Source organism: Wyeomyia smithii, chromosome 3 (genome assembly GCF_029784165.1).
Source record: "Wyeomyia smithii strain HCP4-BCI-WySm-NY-G18 chromosome 3, ASM2978416v1, whole genome shotgun sequence".
Taxonomy (NCBI): domain Eukaryota; kingdom Metazoa; phylum Arthropoda; class Insecta; order Diptera; family Culicidae; genus Wyeomyia; species Wyeomyia smithii.
Genome location: NC_073696.1, coordinates 88162147 through 88170467, shown reverse-complemented (window position 1 = coordinate 88170467; position 8321 = coordinate 88162147).

Below are 8321 nucleotides of genomic sequence, written 5' to 3'. Positions count from 1 at the left end.
AACTTATTTTCAAAGAGCACCTTGAAAGTATACAAGCAAAGTGTATCAAATACACTCTCATTAATCGAAATTCCAAACTTTGTTTAATGAATAAACTTTTGATTTACAAACAAATTTTTAGACCAGCAATGTTTTATGCTGTACCGTTCTGGTCAAGTTGATATTTAACAAGGAAGAAACCACTTCACAGGATTCAGACTCCCTTCCAGAAGAGAAGAAACTATCATAAGAACCTTTATCGGCACCAAAAACCCCTTAATACAAATTTTCACTTCGATCGGTTCGGAAGTTTTCGAGCCTATATGGATCAGACAGACAGACAGACAGACAGACCGGCTTGACTGTTTATTATATAGATTACAACATCAATATTTTAGAACCTAAAGAGTGAATATACATTTATTGGATTGAAGCGTTCATGTAAATCTATTTAAACAAATGAAAGTTTGAATGAGAAAGGCTGGGTCTGACCGCTAGGTGGATTAATTTAGGTTTTTCTAATAGTGTTGAGAAGTCACCATTTGTGATTAACACACATGGTCGGCGTGCGACCAGACCGAGCCAAGCGCCATTTTCTTAAAAAATTGAGTTATTAGCACCAGTGGATGTGCAAAATGATGATCTATGTTCCATTAAAGAATGAAATCATTTGAACAGTTCATAGGCGTGTTATAGTAAAAAATCTCTGTTGCACTTTGTAAAAAAAACGAAATTGCGTTCGACCAGAGTGAACCATAAACACAGACATGGTATCTAAATAAAGTGATCATTTGTGATTTAAAAGCTAATTTTGCGATTTATTTGTCAGTAACTGATTTCTCCGCTTCGGACAGCTCGTTAATACGACTGTCATCAGAATTAGATAAATAAACAGCCAGGTGGCTTTCGTAGAGCCGAATTTCGTTTCAATGGGCACATCACTTTTTCTCAAGATCTTGTTGAGCCAGACCGAACCAAGTGCATTTTATTTCCATTTGATATTTTTCAAATAATATTAATTTTTTTCTTGTAATAAACGTCAGGACTGGATCAATATATGTTAAATCAATAAAACTAGACAATACCCGCTTCAAAATACCAGAGCATTTAATATTGATACTATCTTAGCACTTAGCACTTGGTGCGCTTTGGCACCAGGAAATAGAGCAACAGAAATAAAGCTTTGCTTGTCTATCAGCTGTATAATTTCTGATACAGATTGGACTAAGAGATAAAGCAGCGTTCATATTTATGTATACCGTTTGACTAGTGAGAAAAATTAGCTTGATTAATAGTCAAGTTGATATGTTGTAGTAAATACGTTTGACCAGACCGAACTGAAGACCATTTTTTTAAATTTTTGTTCGACCAGAGTGAACTGAGTGCATAGGTGGCAAAAATAAAAACCAAATATTTTATCAATTATTGCTATTTTTCGTGTATTTATGATAAAAAGACATTCATTAAGCCCTGTTCATTACATGTTTGCATTGAATCAACGATAAGTTTAAACACGATTAATTTATGGGTGGTCAAACTTCAAATGCTAATTACTCAAAACAATGTGTTTGGCGCTTGGCTCGGTCTGGTCGCACGCCGACCACATATTCATTATTTACTAATATTTATCATAAATACTTAAACTACTAACAACCCCCCCCCCCCTTATTAAAAAAAAGTAGTGTTCCATGTTTATTTCCACGGCCCTGTCAATGAATATCAATGGTAATTCCGCTTTGGTTGCTATACCTTTCCAAACCATCACAGCTGAAGCATTTTGATATCGCTCAACTGCTCTTTTATCGGCTAATATATCACGAATAAATGCTCCATAAACACGGTCCTTTTGCTTGTTCAAAGTTGCCACCAGAGTAAACAACTTTTCGTCGGAAAAAAAAGTTGTGACCTGCGTGCGTCTTCAGCAGCAACCGAGATCTAGCAACCCTGTCAGCAATATTATGACGAGTTAATCCGTGAATTTTCTGCTTCATAAAAGCTGAATATCCAAGGTCCTGTTGGATAACATTTTACATGGAAATGTAACTCATGTTCATTTCTCACGCCATTTTTCTTGCTGAACGGGCTGGATTTCGCCGAGAACGTTCCTACACTGCTTTGATGACCGCTGGAGTCCGAACACTCCATTTTTACTAGGTTTCTTCTTGGGAACCGCCGTGCCTGTATCCTTGAAACGTTTGATGGACCTGTAGACGAATAATCTGCTTAAGTTCAGATGTGACAGCTTCTTCCTGACCTCGATGTTAATCAATCCTCACAGATGGAAGGACCCTATTTGATCTCTATTTCAATCCATTGCCTACATTGCACTGAATCCTGACTGTATTTATTCCGAATAAACAGTAAACACGTCACTCTTTCAAAACATGCTCAGATGTTTGTCATACTGTGTCAGAAAACACAACGAGGGGCACTGGCATTCGAATACGTGTATCACTTCTATATTGCCACCCTGTACAATAGATGCGTCATACCTAAGATACATTCGTTATCTAAGTTTCAAATCTGATAGAAAATTGGCCGATTGAGCACAATATTGATGTGATTACGCACCATCCAACTTTTGCGTGTGGTCTTTTTATAGAGCCTTGGAAGCAAGCCATGCAAGCTATGAGCTATGTCACATTACATTGAATAATTTATTGAAGCGATGATATGTTTTATCATTGAGTTTCTATTTTTTCATTTTAGAATGATTACTTTCGCTCTACTGTTTAGTTGGTTAAATCATAGTTGCACGGAAAATGCAATAAAGACATGAAAGGTGACCTTTTATATCATTATTCGAGAATAAAAACCAACGCGATATTCACCATTTGTCTTTAATTCCAAATTAAATCGAATGCGAAAGGGTGTCCCACATCAAAGTATTCTGGGTAGAAGGAGTTCAGAGTGTATTGTTTACACTATAATTTTATCACTGTCAGTTTGTCGAGAATTGGAAAAAATTGCATCGTTCGAATAGCAACATCGCAAATAGATTTTTCGCAAGCATCTGGAAAAACGTCAACTCTTTCATCGGGACATCGGAGAACAACTCGGAATCGTGCAGTCAACGGTGAGTAGTGGAAATAAACTTTACTACTGAACTCTGAGCGTCGAACAAAAAGGGAAATGCGGTCATAATGGACTAGAATGTGGACAAAAAGTTAAATCTGTCATTTGTTCAGAGAGCCAAGTGCTGGGAGGAACTGCATTCATGGAATGTGCAGAAGGCTACAAATCGTGACGAACGGCGAAATACGGTGGGAAAGTCACGGGCCCGGAAACTGTACACCTAGCTGACGAAGCGCCATTGCTCCTTCAGAGATGATGAGACTTACATCAAGGCTGACTTCTGGCAGCTGCAGGGGCTACTGTTCTTCAGCACCAACTGTCAAAGTTTTCCAAAATACTACAAGGTATACAGCCCTAGGGGTTGTATGAAATGGTGACGTAGGACTAAATATTTAATATATACTTTTACGAACTAATTTCATTTTTTGTCATATTGACTTACATTTTAAGTTTTAGTAAAGCGGGCGATGTATGTAGTTTCGCGGGAATGCGAAGATGAACGGGAATAGAAGGTGTGACTAGAATTAGAAAAAATTTTCCCTCGTCCAGACGGGTCCCGTCAGGACGAGGGAAATTTTTTTCTAATTCTAGTCACACCTTCTATTCCCGTTCATCTTCGCATTCCTGCGAAACTACATACGTTGCCCGCTTTACTAAATTTTAATATATGCTAAACTAAATATTATTATATGCTGCGCTTAACTGTTCATAGGTAACACTACCGTTTATTTTTGATAGTCGTTATTTTAAAACTAACGATGCATGAATACATGAAAATTTTACACTAGTAGTAGTTGCGAAAATTCTCATAATTCTTATTTTCAAGCATCTATAGTTCTGAAAAAAACCGATTCCATAATATTCAGTTAAAAATTCGTGCTACAGAACGCTGATAATCACACCATGAATATTTTGAGTTGACTCGTATGCAGCTCTCGTTTCTCAATGTCGCGTACCTTTAACAGCTGCACTGCTCTCGCTTATGTGTAACAAACTAAACTGAAGCTGAATTTTCTACACGCAGTCTTTTGTATCGAGTTCAGAGCAGATTTTTGCAATTAAGGCGTGGCTACGTAGCTTCGAGAAAGAGGAACAAACCAAAACACCTTCGATACTACTGAGTGATTTTCATAAGCATCAAAAGAAAGGTTTTGCTTTCCCGATGCGCAAATCACTCTGGTTCTTAGATTAACTAATTTTCGTTTCTAACATTTGACTGATAACGGTGTTCGAGTGAACACAAACAAACAATTAAACCGGAAAATCACTCAATTTAGCAGTGCAAATACTTGAAATGAGGGTTATATCTTGTTGTGATAAACTATTCATAGGTAACACTACCGTTCATATTTGGTGCGTCCTGGTCGTTATTGTAAAAATGATTATTTAGAAATAGATTAAAATTTCACACTAGTAGTAGTTGTGAAAATTCTCATAAAAAAAAATTCTCTTATCTTCATCATCTTATAGTTCTGAAAAGAACCGATTTCATAATCTTCAGCTCGAAATGTAGCTACAGAATGCTGATGATCACACCACCACCGGTAGCATCGATTATTTTGTTGGCCGCGTATAAAATTTGCTCTCCGCTGTGCCCTCCAGCAGCTGTGCCAGCAAAATATCCTGCAGCGTACAATGGTTATTATTGCTGCCGTGTGCAGAATACAGGTAACATGCTCCGCGGTGCCTGGAAGTTGACTCGTATGCAGCTCTCGTTTCTCAATGTCGCAAAGCTTTAACAGCTGCACCGCACTCGCTATTGTGGAACAAACTATACTGAAGCTGAATTTTCCACACGCAATCTTTTGTATCGAGTTCAGCGTAGATTTTTACCATTGAGGCGTGGCCACGTAGCTTATAGAAAGAAAGAGAAACGAACCAATACATCTTCAATACTACTGAGTGATTTTCATAAGCATCAAAAGAAAGTTTTTGCTTTCCTGCTGCGAAAATCACTCTGGTTCTTAGATTAACTAATTTTCGTTTCTTATGTTTGACTGATAACGGTGTTCGAGTGAACACAAACGAACAATTAAACCGGAAAATCACTCAATTTAGCAGTGAAAATTCTTGAAATGAGGGTTATGTCTTGTTGTGATAAACTATTCATAGGCAACACTACCGTTTATCTTTGGTGCGCCCTGGTCGTTATTGTAAAAATGATTATTGAGAAACAGATGGACATTTCACACTAGGAGTAGTTGTGAAAATTCTCGTAACTCTTATCCTCAAGCATTTATAGTTCTAAAAAGAACCGATTCGATAATCTTCAGCTCGAAATGTATGCTACAGAATGCTGATAATCACACCACCACCGGTAGCATCGATTATTTTGTTGGCCGCGTATAAAATTTGCTCTCCGCTGTGCCCTCCAGCAGCTGTGCCAGCAAAATATCCTGCAGCGTACAATGGTTATTATTGCTGCCGTGTGCAGAATACAGGTAACATGCTCCGCGGTGCCTGGAAGTTGACTCGTATGCAGCTCTCGTTTCTCAATGTCGCAAAGCTTTAACGGCTGCACCGCACTCGCTATTGTGGAACAAACTAAACTGAAGCTGAATTTTCCACACGCAGTCTTTTGTATCGAGCTCAGCGTAGATTTTTACCATTAAGGCGTGGCCACGCAGCTTAGACAAAGACAAACAAACCAAAACACTTTGTTGAGTCAAAATATGTAGGCAGTGGAATTTATTTCGTCCATGTTATTGTTGTCTGTGCTTGGGAAGCAAGCCAAGAACAAGGGAAATGTATGGGAAAGCTTGACCTTGGAACTTTTCACCTTTTTCCACCATTAAGCAGTAAAGCAACAATGTTGAACATAATATCAAAAAATTGTTACACATTTTATCTATCCACCGAAATATAAATGACTAAGATGCATTAAGTCGTTCGCTTACTATAACCGTTTGAAATCTGACGCAACATTTGCCAGTTTCATTTTCATTTTCACAAAGTGTAATCTAGTATAGAAAACAAAGACGTAGTCCTACGTCAAAATACATGGTTTGGCAAGCAATCTGCTCATGTGCCAAACGGAGTGCGCCGTTCATGACTACCGGGACTGTAAACACGGAGATTTACCTCAAGGAGGGTCTACAGGAGCGTCAGCTTCCTCTGTTGAAGCGACACAAGAGACTTACGATCTTCTGACCGGATAGCTTCACGTTACTATTCAAATTATGTCCTGGATTGGTACAAAGCTAACCGAAGGACATTAACCCGCCAAACACACCAGAACTTAGACCCATCGAAAAATACTTAGCTATTAAGAAGCAGCCACTACAGGTGAAATCTGAGAAAAAGTCGGTTTCCGTACAGGTAAATCTGCAGCCCTAATCCTAATTAGTGAAGTTAGTCGTGAGGTGGGAGCGTATAGCTACGGTATTGAAGTTTAATGAAATAAATATGCCCATGACGAGCTAATGGGTTATATTTTATTGTCCGGAAGTTTGAAATGGGTCGGTTAGCTAGGTTATTTTCCTCAGTGGTTTTCCGAGATGTAATTGTGGGACACCCTTTATTCTGGTTTGCTATAGATAAACCATAAAAGTAGTTTTCACCACTTGTTTATCAATTCAATTTGCTTATGATCAAAAATTGCAATAGGTAAAAGATCGCGAATATATAAATTGACATCAGTTTTCAAGGGATTATCCTAACAAAACGTGCAAATCGGCTGGAGGTTGCTAATTTTGTTGCATACTGTATACCATATATTGGTGTAGCTAGCCCAGAAAAAAAAGAATGTCAACTGCGAAATCCAAACAGCATTACACAAACATTGCCATTTTGTGTGCTATTAGCAGAATAAAGGGATGAAAGCATTAACAAAAAAGCAACGTAATTATCCTGTTAAATGTGTACAAATTACCAATGTAATTCATATTTTTCAATGCAATTGACTCTTATAATAGCTCGATAAGAACTTTCCGTAATTGTCAACTAAAAACAGTGTGGAACAAGCGGAAGCATTCCATATCACCTACCGGTCTAAATTAATGTTTATTGAAAAAGGGAAAAAGTTCTAGTCCAGCTACATCAGTGAATAGTCCGAGAATTTGGTTTGTTAACGATATAAGCTTGTTTTTTCGAGCCTTTTTTTTTATTCTGCATACAATATGAAATCCCAAATACACCAGGTGAAAACTTGGGATGGCCACGACTTTATATTCTGCTTCCAATTGTTGTACATTTTTTATACCTTTCTCAGCATAGCCCACACAGCTATTAAAAGCTTGAACAATGTTTTCCCACACATTCTAAAACCCAGACTTTCGAACTGCATGATTTCAAAAGGTACCACAATGCATTATTCAATTCACAGAAGGGATTGTTGTAGAACAAATAATAAAGTTATGTCCATACCGTCGTGGCAGCTATTTATAGCTAACCAACCACAATTCAATTTTTGCTCTGATACGCGAAACAATAGACCGCGTGCTGCGCTACTCGACGTTGTTTATTGCCAATATATTCTATCTCTGAACGGTTGCTGTTTGATGCTGTACTGGAAATAAACCTTTCATACCTTTTATACTGGAAATAAACCTTTTAACATTTTATGAACAGAGATCTTTCCAACGTGATATTTGATATGCACTTAGGTTAATTTTTACAAAGTAACAGAATTTAGATGGGTAAAAAATCCCACTCGAAACAACAACAATCCGATCCGTTCGATTTGTGTTCCAACTATTAAAGGAGTTCGTTTTATTAATAAAAAACAATAATCCTTTTTACATTATTCTAAAATGTTTATAATACTCTGGGTATTACCGAAGATCACTGATGCATAGTCCTTAAACATTATGGGAAAAACTATAGGACTGACTCGCCAGCACAAGGTGATATATAGAAAGTATCCCATAGACGGTGCAAAAGGTTAAACTATATGTGTTGCCTATATTGCAGCTTCGAAATTGATGGCTCTATTCGCAATTTCCTCGCTTTGTCCGGAAAATAGAATCAGAAAATATAGAATGACAATGAAACCATTGTTTTATTGTGATACGCATGTTGAAGAGATACGAGAGCTACTCTGTCAAACTTTCCTCCTGCTACATGTAAACTTCCTTAGTTGAGGCTCTCGTATGGTTTGACATTGAAGTCCACGTTTCAATAACTCGCACCTATGGGCCAATGGGTGGCGCCTACCACAGGAACTGCACCTACACTGGCGTTCTATACATGCTCATTCTACTGTACGGAACGAGCAACACATGTCACTGTGTATAACTTTCGAAAAGCATAAAATATTACTCAACGCA